This window comes from Pongo pygmaeus, chromosome 1 (genome assembly GCF_028885625.2).
Source record: "Pongo pygmaeus isolate AG05252 chromosome 1, NHGRI_mPonPyg2-v2.0_pri, whole genome shotgun sequence".
NCBI lineage: Eukaryota > Metazoa > Chordata > Mammalia > Primates > Hominidae > Pongo > Pongo pygmaeus.
The window spans coordinates 107,091,011-107,108,630 of NC_072373.2; the positions used below are offsets into that span (position 1 = coordinate 107,091,011).

The 17,620-nt window shown below is 44.5% G+C and overlaps 1 protein-coding gene and 1 non-coding gene across 2 annotated transcripts in view; both read left to right on the plus strand.

The window, feature by feature from the left end:
* Positions 1–17,620, plus strand: part of LOC129015142 (neuroblastoma breakpoint family member 11-like) — a 2,260,169-nt gene that overhangs the window by 141,868 nt on the left and 2,100,681 nt on the right.
* On the plus strand, positions 5,926–6,086 carry LOC129022656 (U1 spliceosomal RNA). The gene has a single exon (XR_008496507.1). It is a non-coding gene; the product is annotated as a U1 spliceosomal RNA (small nuclear RNA).

A 17,620-nucleotide genomic window follows, 5' to 3' on the forward strand; every position in this document is an offset into this window, starting at 1 on the left:
CCTCTCTGGTTTCACAGATATGTTTTCTCTCTGACATTGAACGGCTTTCAACTTTAAGCAGAATGCTACATCACAAAGATAAACAGGTTTGAAAGCAACCGTTTACCTTTGTAAGCCTAAACATTCGAGTCTGCGCATTAAAAGACATCATCTGAAGAAGGGTGCACAAGCTTCCTGTTGGCTGCCAGAAGGGCTCTCTACAGGACACAGATCAAGTACCACACTCTTTGGGGGAGACCAGATGTGGGGTCTCTGTGCACCTCCCCAAAGGACAATGGCAGGAAGAAAAGGAGAAAGAGCCAGACGTCACTTCTTCGGCTAGCTCTGGCAGTGGGTTGATCTACTGAGTTGGCGGAGGGTGGGGTGGAAGAGCAGATGGGGACTGGGAAAGGCGCTGTTGGTGACATCACGGATAGGGCGATTTCTATGTAGATGAAACAGCACAGGGGCTGCTGCTTCGCCACTATGGAGTTCCCGTGCTGTGGGAGCAGGTTCAGGACCGCTGGTCGGAACTGAGAGTCTCAGCTGTGTGTCAGGGGTAGGAGGGCTCGGGGGTGCCCGTGAGGTGGGGGTGAGCGCGAGGCGAGATCTGGGCTCACTGCAAGCTCCGCCTCCCGGGTTCACTCTATTCTCCTGCCTCAGCCTCCTGAGTAGCTGGAACTACAGGCGGCCGCCCCCACGCCTGGCTAATTTTTTGTATTTTTAGTAGAGATGGGGTTTTACCGTGTTAGCCAGGATGGTCTCGATTTCCTGACCTCGTGATCCACCTGCCTCGGCCCGGCAAAGTGCTGGGATTACAGGCGTGAGCCACCGTGCCCAGCCAAAAAAGCTTAATTCTTACCAGATGGTACCGTGCAGTTCCAGGCTGTTGGTGTCCCAAACAAAGAAGTGTGCATGACACACACAAAGCAGCAAAGCAAAGCAAAAGTTTATTAAGCAGAGTAACACTCTCGGAGTGGGGAGAGTCGGCTGACCTCTGGGAGATGAGATCAGTATTAGTTTGGTGTACACTGAGTCTTTTGATGTGTGGTTTTTTTCTTCTCTTCACAAGGATGCCTAATTTTTTTTTTTTTTTTTTTTTTTTTTGAGACAGAGTCTTGCTCTGTCACCCAGAGTGGAGAACAGTGGCACAATCCTGGCTCACCGCAAGCTCTGCCTCCCGGGTTCACACCATTCTCCTGCATCAGCCTCCCAAGCAGCTGGAACTACAGGTGCCGCCACCAGGCCCGGCTAATTTTTTTGTATTTTTAGTAGAGACCGGGTTTCACCATATTAGCCAGGGTGGTCTCGATCTCCTGACCTCATGATCTGCCCGCCTCAGCCTTGCAAAGTGCTGGGATTACAGGCATGAGCCACCGTGCCTGGCCAAGGATGCCTAATCTTTAGCCAGGGTTTGCTATTTGATTGATAGGTGGGTTGCTTAGTTACTTTGGCCCTTGTGTGCTTGAATGTTGCCTCCATCCTATAATTTTAAGTACATGCATGATATGCAGTCCATATGCATGAGCTTTAATGAGCTGATTATCATATGAAGTCATGTTAAATATACTTTTTCTCTCTAACGCACATGCCTGTCTCTGAAGAGCTGTCCCTTTATTGGTTTGGATCTTGCTGGCCATGGGGTCCTTGCTTGCTTTTCTTTTTTTTTTTTTTAAGACAGGGTCTTGCTCTGTTGCCCAGTCTTGAGTGCAGTGGCATGATCTTTGCTCACTGCAACCTCTGTCTCCTGGGTTCAAGCAATTCTCCTGTCTCAGCCTCCTGAGTAGCTGGGAGTACAGGAGTGCACCACCATGCCCAGCTATTTTTTTTGTATTTTTATTAGAGAAGGGGTTTCACCATGTTGGTCAGGCTGGCCTCGAACTCCTGACCTCAGGCGATCCACCTGCCTTGACCTCCCAAGCTGCTGGCATTACAGATGTTAGCAGCTGCGCCTGGCCTTGCTTGCTTTTTTAAATCTTACTTTTTGTTTTGGGTGCTCAACTTACGCCTTTTATCTTGCTTCTTGCTCTCCTACCCCATCACCTTACTTCTGTTTCTGCTTTTACTCATTCTGCCTTTTATCCAACTTCCAACTCCCTCTGCTGTTCTCCTGCCTCATAATGGCGGTTAGTGAGGAAGGGGTTTTAAGGGGGGCATGTCTGGCCTCCTATCCTGCCACAGCCAGAAACAGCTTTCAAGGTTTCTCTGTGGTCCTGTCAGCCAAGAGGGAGTCTGTTCAGTTGGCTGTAGGGCCTAGGGCTTATTTTTATTTCTCAATCCTGACAAGGGAAGGCTGGATTAATGCAGATTCTCTGCAGGTGTGTAAATTTCCCCTATAAAAGACAGTTTTGCAGAGTTACTTCTGTTTGCTGGCTCTCTGACAGCCATCTTGAAATACGCCAAAGAAATATATTCTGGGGTAAAATATTTTGATTTCTTCATCTATCTACAGTTTCATCATGGTGACAGCCTCCAGTTGAAGCATACCTGAAGCCTTTCTTTTTAAAAAGCTTTCCCACTTTTCTGACTGCCTTCAAGTCTCTGCCAAAACACAAGTAACAGTGGCTGACTCCCTGCTACAGCAAGCTCAGAATAAATAGCCTTTGCTTTTTTTCATTTGGTTGGTCTTCGTTTATTTGCAGAAGCTTCAATGTAGAGTTGACAAGGACTCCATCTTTGACCAAACCTTAGTCAGTTTCCTCTGAGCCCTTTTCTCTATTAGTTCTTGGCCTGCCAAGTCCAGTTTTAGAAAAGAGTACTGTTGAGCCTAGTTTAGCAAGAGTCCTCCCAACCACCTTTGATAGCTAATCAAGTTCCTCTTAGTAATTTTCCATCCACTGATTTTCTTATCTTGCCAACTGGGTATAAATCTTCAATTCTTCTTGCTGTATTTGGAGTTGAGCTCAGTTCTCTGCTGGTCTCTCTTGCCTACTGTAGTACATACAATAAAATCCATCTCATGCTTTTAACAAGTGTCTGTGTAGTCCCTCTGAAACTACTTTTGCAAAATTATTACAATAAGAGAAATCTGACATGGCTGACTCCATTTTGGTTCTAGCCTCAAGGCTAGCTGTCTTTGTTCATTCCTGCAAAATTTCTCCCAAGCTACTTTTGGGAAAAATTGAGTTTATAGTTTAAATCAGGGGTCCCCAATCCCCAGGGCCACAAGACAGGTATTGGTCCATGGCCTGTTAGGAACCCAGCCAAACAGCAGGAGATGAGCTGCAGGCTTTCCAGCATTACCACCTGAGCTCCGCCTCTTGTCAGATCAGCATCAGCATTAGATGCTCATATTAGCTTGGACCCTATTGGGAACTGTGCATGTGAGGGATCCAGATTGCGCACTCCTTATGAGACTCTAACTAATGCCTGATGACCTGAGGTGGAACGGTTTCATTTGGAAACTATCCACCACCCCCTTCCAAGGAAAAACTGCCTTCCATGAAACCAGTCCCTGGTGCCAAAAACACTGAGGACAGCTAAAAAAGTTGGTTAAAATGATAACCTTCCCCAAAACTAAATTACCCCTGTAACACTAATGAAAGGCCACCAAGTCAGGAGGATGAAAGGAACCTGAATTCTGCTAAGATGTATGCCTCATTAAATAATTACCAGCCATTATTCCAGAGGTCACAAGATTTGCACCTTCCCCAGTTACTGCTGTGAAGAACATCACTATTGTAGAACCTAAGATTGGCCTCTTGAGATGTCTTTTCAGGCTTTTGCATTTCTGACTACTGGATGGCACCATTTGGCCTGAAAATCAACCAGTCCCTTAGCCCCCACCCAGAAGCTGGCTCAGTGCAGGAGGGCCATTTTCCACACCCCTGTGATTTCATCCCCAACAATCAGCACTGCCCAAGCCCTAGCCCCCTCCCCACCAAACTGTCTTTGAAAAACCCCTTACCTCCAGGCCTTCAGTGAGATTGATTTGAGTAATAACTGTCCCCCACATGTCATGGCTGGCCTGTGTCGATTAAACTCTTTACTGCAATGCCATGGTCTCCATGAATTGATTTTGTGTGTACAGTGGGCAGGAAGAACCCATCAGGCAGTTACACCTGCAGGATGGTGCCAGTTCTTTCCACAAAGGCTGGTCGTCAGATACCCAGAAAGTATTTCTCCACTACTACCTGGACAATGCGTCTCCCGGTCAGTCTACAGGGAATGTGGCCTGGATCAAGTATTTCACATCCAGCAGTTACTACACTGTCACTTAATCCCTCATTTTCAATATTTTGCCCTGTCTTCCATGGCCTAACTGGCCACCATGCCACAGAATCTTTACTTTGTGGTCTCCAAAGGAGAACTCTCCGTTCGATGTTTTGTGATTTGAGCAATGGATTAGAATCTGATACTGGTGGGCTGGGGAAGATCCCCAGACACTGGTGGGATCTCAACCCCAGCCGTGGTTTCCCGGCTCTTGACACCATCTTGAGAACCAAGTCAACGATGAATTAGCAAATAGTGAAAGAAGAGATTTATTGCAAAGCAAAAAGTACACATGCAAGAAAGGGGAGTTCGGGCATACCCAAGAGAGAACAGTGGGTTCTGGGGTTTCATCTCGATGGGTTTCTTTAACCAAGGAGTGGAATATTCATGAAAATTCCTGGGTAAAGGTGGAGATTTCTCGGAACTGTGGTGCCATCCATTTTTACATCAAATATTGGTCTCAGAACTGTCATGGCACTGGTGGGTGTGTGATTTAGTATGTTAATGAGCATGTAATGAGGGCCTAGGTAAAACCTGCATCAAATCCAGCACCACATTGGGTCCAATCAGTCTTAGCCAGCTTGTTCCACTCCCTGGTTTTTCAGCATCTTATCAGCCCATAGCCTCAAGTCATGTAAATCTGCTGCCTAGAATTTGTTACCCTGCGACCACCCTATATTATTCCTGTCTCAAGTCTACTTGCAAATATTCAAATGGTCTTTGACTTGGGAATTCCAACTTTACTTACTTCACAGTGTTTCCTGCGTTATAATCCAATGTAAGAAAAGATGATCCAGACATTTGTTAAACATCTCAAATAAGATGTATGCCAGGTATTTGTGTCAAATTTGGATTATTTTGGTTTTGTCTTTGCAGAACATAAAAAACTAACACGAGGTAAGCAATAAGGTCTGGAGATGGCTGTGCAAAAGATGACAAAGTCCAACACCACATTTGAGAGTATCCAATCATCTCTTCTGTGGCAGCATATTTTTCCACAATACTGAATTTGGGAAAAAAAAAAAAAAAAAAAAGCAACAACATCAAAAAAAAAAAAACTACAAAATTCATTAAACTGAACAACGGTTTTTATAACATTACCAGTGATAAAATCAGTAAGGAAAGCTGGTTTGCAGTCATCTGAGAAGCCTCTTTACTTTCATAAATATGGTTTCTCTCTGACATTGAACGGCTTCCAATTTCAAGCGGAATGCTACATCACAAGGATAAGCATGTGAAGAAAACCGGTTTCTTTTGTAGTCCTAAACGTTCTAGTTTGTAAATTAAAAGCCATTATTTGAAGAAGAGTGCCCAGGCTCCATCTGGCCACCGAAAGTTTGCTCCACAAGGCAGGCTAAGGACCAGGTTCTTTGGGCGAGAACAGATGCGGGGGTGGGATGGAAAAAGGGAGAGGCAGAGGTCACTTCCTCTTCCTGGCTCAGGCAGCGGGTTGGTCGGCTGAGTGGCAGAAAGGCAGACGGGGAGTAGGAAAGGCACTGTCGGTGACATCACGGATAGGATGACTTCTATGTAGATGAAACAGTGCAGGGGCTGCGCTTCCCCACCTGCTGCTTCGCCATGAAGGAGTTCCCGAGCCGTCGGAGCGGGTTCAGGACCGCTGGTCCGACCTGAGAGTCCCAGCTGTGTGTCAGGGCTAGGAGGGCTGGGGGGTGCGCGCCGCAAGCGACCGTGTGTGTAAAGGGTGAGGCGAACGGGGCGGAGGTGCAGGAGGTCATATTTACTTGGCAGGGGAGATACCATGATCATGAAGGTGGTTCTCCCAGGGCGAGGCTTATCCATTGCACTCCGGGTGTGCTGACCCCTGGGATTTTCCCAAATGTGGGAAACTCGACTTTGTAATTTGTGGTAGTGGGACTGCGTTCGCGCTTTCCCCTAATTTTTTGTAGTTTCAAGAATATGCTGTACTCTAAGGGTTACTTTTTTCTTTCATTGGTTTGCGTCTTGGTCGTGTTCTTCTTACAGTGGAAGGCTGGGGAATAGGAATTAAGATGTCGCTTCTCCCCCTGAGGAGAAATAGGAAGCGTCAGCCTTAACACAAACAAACTAGCGCAAAGGCTGTACAGCTCTTCCCTTTCTACCCAGGGCTGCTTTCTGCAGAGATTGAACCATGGTCTCCAGTGTCTTTGGTTCTCACGCTCTGTGAAAATCTTCATGTTTTTCCCTAGCCCCCAGAGTCACCTTTTACACAGCCCCTACTTCTAACCGCAGCCCCCTCAGGAGTTTGTAGGATTTCTGTGCTAGCTGGGAATGTGTTCTCACCTCATAGAGCCAGGTACAAACTACGCAGACGGGTGCTGTTCTTTGGGATGACATCAGGGCCTTTGGGGCTTTTAGTGTCCCCATTGGGTTGTAGACATAACACACTTACTTTGTGTAGGGGAACGCTTTCCCGGCTCCCAGGTGCCCTAATGCAATTCGTGGAGGCCCGCAGGTCAGAACTGCAGTCTTACCTGTCTTGGCTGAAATGCGCTGAGATCTTCCCTGAAATATAAGGAGGGAAGTTTTATGAGCAGCGGGGTCCAGTTTCCCTACTATCTCCTGCTGTTTACATATCTAGTCTTTCTTCAGACTTTCTTTAAATGACAGCTTCTTGTTTGATGTCTCGCTTCCATATGCTACATCCATCGCCAGGCAACTTTGTAGACAGCACCCCAACCCATCCTTCCCACCCCCAAGCAGCCCTTTCCTATTTCTGGTGCCAGTGTCCTTCCCGGTCCCTCTTTCTTCAGGCCCTCGCTTATCACCTTCATGGACAGAAAATACTTAGCTCTCTTTCAACCCGCAGTTTGCACCTGACACACATCAGTACCCTGGCAAATTCCTTAATACCTCTTCTCAAATGGCACTGTAAATTCATCTCTTTTTAACTCCCAGAAGTATCTAATTGGTTTTGTCCCTGCATTGCATGAATACTAGTATTCCACTACAAAAGAAAAACCCAGGCCTAGTGATGGTGGTTCTGGGCATTGTGCCAGCATCTCCCAGAGTATGTTTTCTGACCTCACCTACTTCTGATCAACAGAGGTCAGGAGTTCGAGACCAGCCTGACCAACACAGTGAAACTCCATCTCTACTAAAAATACAAAGAAAAAAAAAAAAAGCAAAAAAAGCTGGATGTGGTGGTGTGTGTCTGTAATGCTAACTACTGGGGAGGCTGAGGCAGGAGAATTGCTTGAACCCAGGAGGCGGAGGTTACAGTGAGCTGAGATCATGCCATTGCACCTCAGCCTGGGTGACAGAGTAAGACTCTGTCTCAAAACAAAACAAAACAACAACAACAAAAAAAACTAGTCCATCTGAGACATATTATTGGAGACAGTAGAATCCTGCATCCAACAGACACTTGGTGCAGATCTGAACCCACTGAGTTATTGGCTGATGTTCCATCTGTTCTATTAAGTATCATGAGCAGAAATTGAGCTCTTTGGCTTTTACACACTAAGTATGGCTATAGGGCAGGTCTCTCTCTCTCTCTCTGTCATTATGGCATCATTATTTTTTGCCATCAGTGTGGGTTTTTGGTTTTGATGTTATGAAGTGAATTTCTATGGACAATTTCTGTTGGGTGGTGTTGACAATGATCCAGTCCCTGTTTGGTAATACATGACAGTTAATCTTCTCTGTGAGTCTTTTTTTTTTTTGTCTATTTATTGTCCTAAGAATAATGGTATTTCCTGATATTTGAGACTGCAGCAATGATAAGTTGTTCATATCTTGTCTTTCCAATGTTTGGTAAAAATTTTATGGGCCCAATAGTTGTCAATATCTGCAAGAGTGGCATCCCTGTTACAAGAGTGATCTTACTACTCAATGTCCCCCCTCCCATCCAACTTCGTTCCATAGGAGCTCTTGGCTTTAACAAATTTATTATATCTAAAAGACATCTTAGTACAGGAAGAAGACTAAATCTGTAGCATGTAAGGAGCAGTTTTCTTTGATTGGTATATTCAGGTTTCTAACCAGCTGAAAAATTCAAATACATGTCCTTTAAAGATTAAGTTTAAACCACAATACAGAAAGGAGAGAAAAGATTTATATGATCACATATAAGCAATGGAATGAGCAATATGAGCACTTTTCACAGTTATACAAATCTAATTTAATAATCTCCAGAACATTAAGAAAGGTACTGTCGGTGACATCACCGATAGGGCATTTCTATGTAGATGAGGTAGCACAGGGCTGCTTCTTCACCATGGAGGATTTCCCGTGCTGTAGGAGCAAGTCCAGGACTGCTGGGTGGACGTGAGAGTCCCAGCTGTGTGTTAGGGCTAGGAGGGCTCGGGGTGGTTGGGGATTGGCGGGGGTGGTTCTCCGGGTAAGTGACCATGTGTGTAAAGGGTGAGGCATATGGAGCTGTGGTGGGGCAGAGGTATGTGGACTGCCACTTACCTGGCAGGGGAAATCTTATGGTCACCAATAGTGGTTCATCCTAAGGTTGAGGCTCATCCATTGTATTCCAGATGTGCTGTTCTCTGTTATCTCCCCTAATGTGTGAAGCTCAGCTGCATAACTGAGCTTCACAGTACTTGACTGACTCCAAGGCCAGCAATAGATAGAGCCCTAGCAGATCCTTGATAACACTGTCTGAGGAATGAGTTCCAGAGACTCTCTCAACACAGTCTCCCCCTAGCAAGGATAAGAGGAAAAAACAACAAATCCCTTTACTACCTTCTCTTTCCCCCTTACCATTTTTCAGTATTCAAGTTTTGTTAAGTTCCTGATTTCCCTTCAGTGCAGCTGCAAGGTCATCAGCTATGCTTGCTTTGCAAGACCTGTCACAGTTTGATTAGCTGCCTTTGTTCTGCTTCTGCAAGCCCTCTTGCCTGCCCCATGAGTGTTGCATCTTCAAATTCCCACTGCGCCATTCAAACTAGCCAACCTCCTTTCAGAAGTATGTATAAAAGCCAAGCCTTGTTTTTGTTCAGGGCTCAGCCTTTGGATTTTAATCTGCTGGGCCTGAGTGCACTCAGTAAAATCCTCCTCTTCCACTCATTGGTCTCTCTGTTCTCCTGATTCTCACAACAGTAGCAGGGGACTGTGTTCGCACTTTTCCCTGGTCCTTCATGGTATGAATAATATACAGCCTCTTTTTTTCACCTATAGTCACAGGCTCAGTCTCAGTGACTGTATGATGTGGTCAGCTGTTTTTGTTTTTGTGAGACCTTGTTTTCTTTTTTACTATCCTGGGACAGATGTCTGTAATCACTTGTTTCCTCAGGAGGCAAATTTGAGTCTCTCTGGGGGAGGTCTCTCACGTTAGCTGCAGTGGTACTTGGCAGGTGGAGCTCAGGGATCTAGGCTTCCCTGCTTTGTAGATTGCTCAGTGGTCCCCAAGGCCTACTGGGTTTTAACACCACTTGAAAACCTTAGTGTTTTTCCATTGTCCCCAGAGTCACCTCTTACACAGCCTCTTTTTTTTTTTGTTTGTTTGTCTTTTTCCCTGAGACAGGGTCTCACTGTATCTGGTGGCATCTTGGTTCAAGCAATCCCCCCACCTCAGCCTCTGGAGTAGCACAGGCACAAGCCACCACAGCTAGCTAATTTCTGTGCTTGTTTTGTTGTTGTTGTTTTGTTTTGTTTTTTTAAGAGTTGAAGTTTTGCCATTGTTGTCCAGGTTGGTCTCCAACTCCTGGACTCAAGTGATCCACCCTGCCTCAGCCTTCTAAACTGCTGAGATTACAGGTGTGATCCATCACACCTAGCCAGCCCCTGCTTTTCACTATAGCATTCATGGGAGTTTGTAGGATTTCTGTGCTGGGGGGAATGTGTACTCAGTCCATAGAGCCAAGTAGAAATTGTACTTGGAACTCGTACCAATGGGTTGTATACATAACATGCTTGCTGTTTGTATGGGAAGGGTTTTGCTGGTGCCCTGGTGCCCCTGCGCCAGGGCATCAAGGCCTGCAGGTCTCACCTATGTGTTAATGTAATATGCAGCAATTCTCCCTGGAATATAAGATGGGAGGTCTTGTAAGGTTCTTACAAGTAAGAAGACAAATTTCCCTGCAGCTTGTTTTGACAAAATTCAAAATTAATAATAACAGCCCAACCTTTTGGATGACAAATGTCCTTTTCATTTACAGACCAGAACTGCCCTGCTTGCCTCAGATCCTCCATGCAGGTGCAGCCCTTGATTCCATTCACACAGGTCATTTCCTCCCTGCTTTCTCCAAAACAGGGAGACAGTGGTTCTGCAGGACCACAGTGCTCAAGGCCTTCCAGGGCAAAAAATCTCAGAACGAGTTGCCCTGTCCTGCCTGTACCTCATCACTGACCTAGAAATAGCCTTTGCTAGGGGTAAAGTAGGGGGAAATGGTCGCTGGAGCTGGGGCCTGGATACTGGGCCAGGTTGCCCGGCAGGAGGGGAAGTACTCAGGGTTAGAGGGGGCCAAGCACCAGGACCTCAGCATCTTCAACCTCCAAAAGGACTCAGAGAGACGTAGAAATCAAGACAGGGTTCCTCTTTCAAGGAAGGAGACTTTTGAGGAAGACCCCAGGGCTCTGAATCAAAATTCAGATTTTTGCCCATCTGCAGCTTAATCCACCTTAGTTGGTGCAACTTCATCCTTCCCCTGTGCTCAGGACAAAAAAACAGTTCTTCTATAGGCTGGTCATTCTCTGATCCCATACATCCTATTGGTCAGAAAATTGTTTTTTCTTTGGTTAACTGCAGACTTTGGTCTGCACAATCTTTTTCTATCTTGATCTGAAAACCACTCAACAGTCCCATATGTAGCTTTTTTGGATAAACCTAGAAATGGAACCTTCTGGTCTTAAAGCTTGAAAATTAATATTTGTATTATCTGAGTTCCTTCCTCAGGAAATGACCTTCAGGCCTGTCAAAAAAGCTATCAAAGAACTGAAATTCATCCAGAAAATGAGATGCTGGGACCCCCCATTCATCATGATTGCTTCCTTGCTCCTCCCTAGCTCCTGTTTTCTTACTCATTGTTACATTTCTTCCCTGCCATCTAAACCTCTGGTTTTGGTTGGTCAGGGAGATGGATTTGAGACTTGAGTTCTCATCTCCCCTACTGCAGCACCCTATTAAAATGCCTTCCTTGGCAATAATCATCTCGGTGATTGGCTTTCTGTGCAGCAACCAGCAGGAATCCCAGATCTCAGAATTTTGGCAAAGGAGTCTCCTGATAAAGGTGGGATGGATTCTACTGACCAACATCAAAACCATCAGACATTTGAAAGCTGTAATCTCAGGGTCAGCATTTGGGTTGCCCTTGAGCCTTTTCCTTCAGCCTACCCATTAAAATCAGCCTAGCCAGGCCTGTCTTCAAGGTCCAGGGGTACGGTGAGGTCCTCTGATGCTTCTTGATGCTTCTCTTGCCGGGTCAGCAGCCACCCTCCCTTTCCCTGTGACCTGCAGAAAAGCTTCAGGGGGCGTTTATTCAGTTTGCTCAGATCCCATGAGGCACAGGTACATGGTGATGCTGTGGTTCCACTGCACCCACCGCCCTCCTTGGTCCTCTCGCTGTCTCTGGCACGCAGTAACGTTCTGGGTGAGCTTGGGTGCTGAAGACACCCAGGCAGGGAGGGTAGGGAAGGGCACCAGCCTCTTAGGTCCTGTGCAGTAGGGATCAAAAAAAGGCCTTGAAGAAACAGAAAGGGAGCGTTGGGAGTAGATCAAAGGGAAAGAAAGAAATCCTAGGAGATTTTCTGTCTGAAGGCACCATGAAGAGAAAGTCTGCCTCCTCTGGGCTGTGTCCTCCCGTCGCAGGTGAACCGAGTTCCGGTCTCCATTGGAAACCAAGGCAGTTAACTTTGCCCTGAATCCTAGTGAGGAAGCCATGCTTTGTCCTTCCCTGTTTAGCGCTTGATCCTGTAGCACTTGTTTGTCTCTCCCAGGCTTTCTATGGATTCCAGGGATGCAACTGAGAAGTTTGTTTTTAATGCAGTTTTACTTGAAGTAAGAGTATTTTAGGCCAGGTGTGGTGGCTCACATCTGTAATCCCAACACTTTGGGAGGCTGAGGTGGGCAGATTACTTGAGGTAAGGAGTTTGAGGCCAGCCTGGCCAACATGATGAAACTCCATCTCTACTAAAAATACAAAAATTAGCTGGGTGTGTTGGCACAGGCCTGTAGTCCCAGCTACTCATGAGGCTGAGGCAGCAGAATCCTGTGAACATGGGAAGTGGAAGTTGCAGTGAGCTGATCTCAAAAAAAAAAAAAGTATTTTAGAATCTTTTGAGAAAGGAAATGATTTCTGACAGGTTTTGCACTTAAGACATTCAGGTGTGAGGAAAACACGAAAACCACTATGCTAGGGAAAGCAAATGCTGTTGAGAATGTCTCACAAACACAAATTGCACGTCAGCAGTAGGTTTGACCCTCAGATTGGGCACATTTTACTTTAAGTGCACTGTTGGTGGAACTTAAGATGAATCTAGGACATTCACAATTTATGTATGTATGTGTGTGTGTGTATGTATATATATATACATGAGACAGAGAACAGGGTCTCGCTATCTTGCCCCCACTGGTCTCCAACTCTGAGCCTCAAGAGATCATCCTGCCTCCCCCTCCCAAAGTACTGGGACTGCAGGCATGCACCACCTCCTCCAGCCGTTTCTTTTTTTTTTTCTTTTTTTTTTTTTTTTTGAGACAGAGTCTTGCTCTGTTGCCCAGGCTGGAGTGCAGTGATGCAATATCCACTCACTGCAAGCTCTGCCTCCCAGGTTCATGCCATTCTCCTGCCTCAGCCTCCGGAGTAGCTGGGACTACAGGCACCAACCGCCACGCCCTGCTAAGTTTTTTGTATTTTTAGTAGAGACGGGGTTTCACTGTGTTAGCCAGGATGGTCTCCATCTCCTGACCTCATGATCCACCCACCTCGGCCTCCCAAAGCGCTGGGATTACAGGCGTGATCCACTGCGCCTGGCAGTCCACCCCATTTTAATGTTATTAATTTAAATACACATTCCAAAAATTATATAACAAGTACAGGAAGCCCACTTTATGCCAGTTTTACAAAAACAAAGTGGCAACATCCTAAAGTATTGAAAGAAATAAAGTTTTCCTAGAATTCTATGCCAAAATGAAAATTCTTTCAAGAATGTGACTGAAATGAGGACATTTAAAGACATAGAAAAAAAAATGAAAGAATTTGAGCCAGGCGTAGTGGCTCATGCCTGTAATCCCAGCACTTTGGGAGGCTGAGGCGGGAGGATCATGAGGTCAGGAGTTTGAGACCAGCCTGACCAACCCAGCCTGGCCAACATGGTGAAACCCCGTCTCTACTAAAGATACAAAAAATTAGCCGGGCATGGTGGGGTGTGTCTGTAATCCCAGCTACTCAGGAGGCTGAGGCAGGAGAATCACTTGAACTCGGGAGGTAGAGGTTGCAGTGAGCCAAGATTGCACCATTGCACTCCAATCTGGGTGACAGGGTGAGATATCATCTCAAAAAAAAAAAAAAAGAATTCAGCAACCCACACTACAAGAAATGCAAAAGGATTCCTCCAGGCCTAAGAATAAGGATACCAGACAGAAATCTGGATCTACACAAAAAAATGGAGACTACCGGAAATTGGTATGTACATAGTTAAATATATATGTTCTTATTATTAAATCTTTTAAAATAATTTGACCGATTAAACAAAAGAAATAATAATGGATTCTGGGGTTTATAACATGTCTAAAATCAAATTACATGACAACAGTAACATAATAGCCAGAAGGGGAGGTACAATGTCATTAGATGGCACTGATAAACATGTATTCTGGAAACCCTAAAGCCATCACTGAAAAAGCAAAAGCAGGAAAAGAAGTCAGGGAGCGGTGGACAAGAAGAAAGAAAGAGTTACAGCTAATAAACCAAAAAAGGAAAGAAAATGGAATGATATAAAAAATATGTAAACACTATGCTGGAGCAACTGCTCTCCAAGCCTCTACCCTATACAAACACACCAGTAGCCAATGACAAGTGTACAAGAATGATGACTGCAGCATTATTTGTAATCTTAAAATAATAGAGCCAATGTACTTTCAAAGATATATGAAAAGGGTTTTATTTATTTAACAAACACAATTGTACAAACAAGAGAAGCAAGTCCTTTTGCCAAAAGGAACACAGAGGGTCATGATGATGCTACTCCTCCAGGAATTTCAGGGTTCCCAGATGCCTAGTTTTCTGTCTAGAGTTCCTGGAAGATGTTATTCTTGGAGAGTTATAGCTCCTGGCGTTTGGAGCTCTTCTATGTTAGCTCTGAATTTTCCCCTCAGTTCCTTCCCATTCTGCTTCAACAACAACTAAAAAAACAATTATCACCTCCAGAAGATCTAGCCTGTGCCTCTGTATGAGCCTTTCAGGAGGTCTAGATGTCTGTTCCACCGCTCCGCGGCTTCTTTCCCTGCTTTTGCTTTTCCATTCCCCCGCTCCCGACCTCCCTCCCCATGACCCCTACCACTGCCCAACTGAGCACCCGGGGCTCCACCGCGCAGAACGTGCACTGGAGGCTCTGCCCGTTGCCCTCCCCAGGGGATGCTTAGAAATCAAAATGAATAAACGCTTTGAAAAAAGAACTTCCGTAGCTCGGAGTAATTTGATCATCTGAAGCCTTCTTCTCTCAGCTCGTCAAAGTCATTCTCCATCCAGCTTTGTTCCATTGCTGGTAAGGAACTGCATTCCTTTGGAGGAGGAGAGCTACTCTGCTTTTTAGAGTTTCCAATTTTTCTGCTCTATTTTTTCCCCATCTTTGAAACTTTGAAAAAAAATTAGAAGAATGTATAACTAGAATAACCAATACAGAGAAGGGCTTAAAGGAGCTGATGGAGCTGAAAACCAAGGCTCGAGAACTATATGAGGAATGCAGAAGCCTCAGGATCTGATGCGATCAAATGGAAGAAAGGATATCAGCCCTGGAAGATGAAATGAATGAAATGAAGCGAGAAGGGAAGTTTAGAGAAAAAAGAATAAAAAGAAACGAGCAAAGCCTCCAAGAAATGTGGGACTATGTGAAAAGACCAAATCTACGTCTGATTGGTGTACCTGAAAGTGACGGGGAGAATGGAAACAAGTTGGAAAACACTCTGCAGGATATTATCCAGGAGAACTTCCCCAATCTAGCAAGGCAGGCCAACATTCAGATTCAGGAAATACAGAGAATGCCACAAAGATACTCCTCGAGAAGAGCAACTCCAAGACACATAATTGTCAGATTCACCAAAGTTGAAATGAAGGAAAAAATGTTAAGGGCAGCCAGAGAGAAAGGTCGGGTTACCATCAAAGGGAAGCCCATCAGATTAACAGCGGATCTCTCAGCAGAAACCCTACAAGCCAGAAGAGAGTGGGGGCCAATATTCAACATTCTTAAAGAAAAGAATTTTCAACCCAGATTTTCATATCCAGCCAAATGAAGCTTCATAAGTGAAGGAGAAATAAAATACTTTACAGACAAGCAAATGCTGAGAGATTTTGTCACCACCAGGCCTGCCCTAAAAGAGCTCCTGAAGGAAGTGCTAAACATGGAAAGGCACAACCGGTAACAGCCACTGCAAAATCATACCAAAATGTAAAGACCATCGAGACTAGGAAGAGACTGCATCAACTAATGAGCAAAATAACTAGCTAACATCACAATGACAGGATCAAATTCACACATAACAATATTAACTTTAAATGTAAATGGACTAAATGCTCCAATTAAAAGACACACACTGGCAAATTGGATAAAGACTCAAGACCCATCAGTGTGCTGTATTCAGGAAACCCATCTCACATGCAGAGACACACATAGGCTCAAAATAAAAGGATGGAGGAAGATCTACCAAGCAAATGGAAAACAAAAAAAGGCAGGGGTTGCAATCCTAGTCTCTGATAAAACAGACTTTAAACCAACAAAGATCAAAAGAGACAAAGAAGGCCATTACATAATGGTAAAGGGATCAATTCAACAAAAAGAGCTAACTACCCTAAATATATATGCACCCAATACAGGAGCACCCAGATTCATAAAGCAAGTCCTGAGTGACCTACAAAGAGACTTAGACTCCTACACATTAATAATGGGAGACTTTAACACCCCACTGTCAACATTAGACAGATCAACGAGACAGAAAGTCAACAAGGACACCCAGGAATTGAACTCAGCTCTGCACCAAGCAGACCTAATAGACATTGACAGAACTCTCCACCCCAAATCAACAGAATATACATTTTTTTCAGCACCACACCACACCTATTCCAAAATTGACCACATACTTGGAAGTAAAGCTCTCCTCAATAAATGTAAAAGAACAGAAATTATAACAAACTATCTCTCAGATCACAGTGCAATCAAGCTAGAACTCAGGATTAAGAATCTCACTCAAAACCGCTCAACTACATGGAAACTGAACAACCTGCTCCTGAATGACTACTGGGTACATAATGAAATGAAGGCAGAAATAAAGATGTTCTTTGAAACCAACGAGAACCAAGACACAACATACCAGAATCTCTGGGATGCATTCAAAGCAGTGTGTAGAGGGAAATTTATAGCACTAAATGCCCACAAGAGAAAGCAGGAAAGATCCAAAATTGACACCCTAACATCACAATTAAAAGAACTAGAAAAGCAAGAGCAAACACATTCAAAAGCTAGCAGAAGGCAAGAAATAACTAAAATCAGAGCAGAACTGAAGGAAATAGAGACACAAAAAACCCTTCAAAAAATTAATGAATCCAGGAGCTGGTTTTTTGAAAGGATCAACAAAGTTGATAGACCACTAGCAAGATTAATAAAGAAAAAAAGAGAGAAGAATCAAATAGATGCAATACAAAATGATAAAGGGGATATCACCACCCATCCCACAGAAATACAAACTACCATCAGAGAATATTACAAACACCTCTACACAAACAAACTAGAAAATCTAGAAGAAATGGATAAATTCCTCAACACATACACCCTCCCAAGACTAAACCAGGAAGAAGCTGAATCTCTGAATAGACCAATAACAGGAGCTGAAATTGTGGCAATAATCAATAGCTTACCAACCAAAAAAAGTCCAGGACCAGATGGGTTCACAGCCGAATTCTACCAGAGGTACAAGGAGGAGCTGGTACCATTCCTTCTGAAACTATTCCAATCGATAGAAAAAGAGGGAATCCTCCCTAACTCATTTTATGAGGCCAGCATCATCCTGATACCAAAGCCTGGCAGAGACACAACAAAAAAAGAGAATTTTAGACCAATATCCTTGATGAACATTGATGCAAAAATCCTCAATAAAATACTGGCAAACCGAATCCAGCAGCACATCAAAAAGCTTATCCACCATGATCAAGTGGGTTTCATCCCTGGGATGCAAGACTGCTTCAATATACGCAAATCAATAAATGTAATTCAGCATATAAACAGAACCAAAGACAAAAACCACATGATTATCTCAATAGATGCAGGAAAGGCC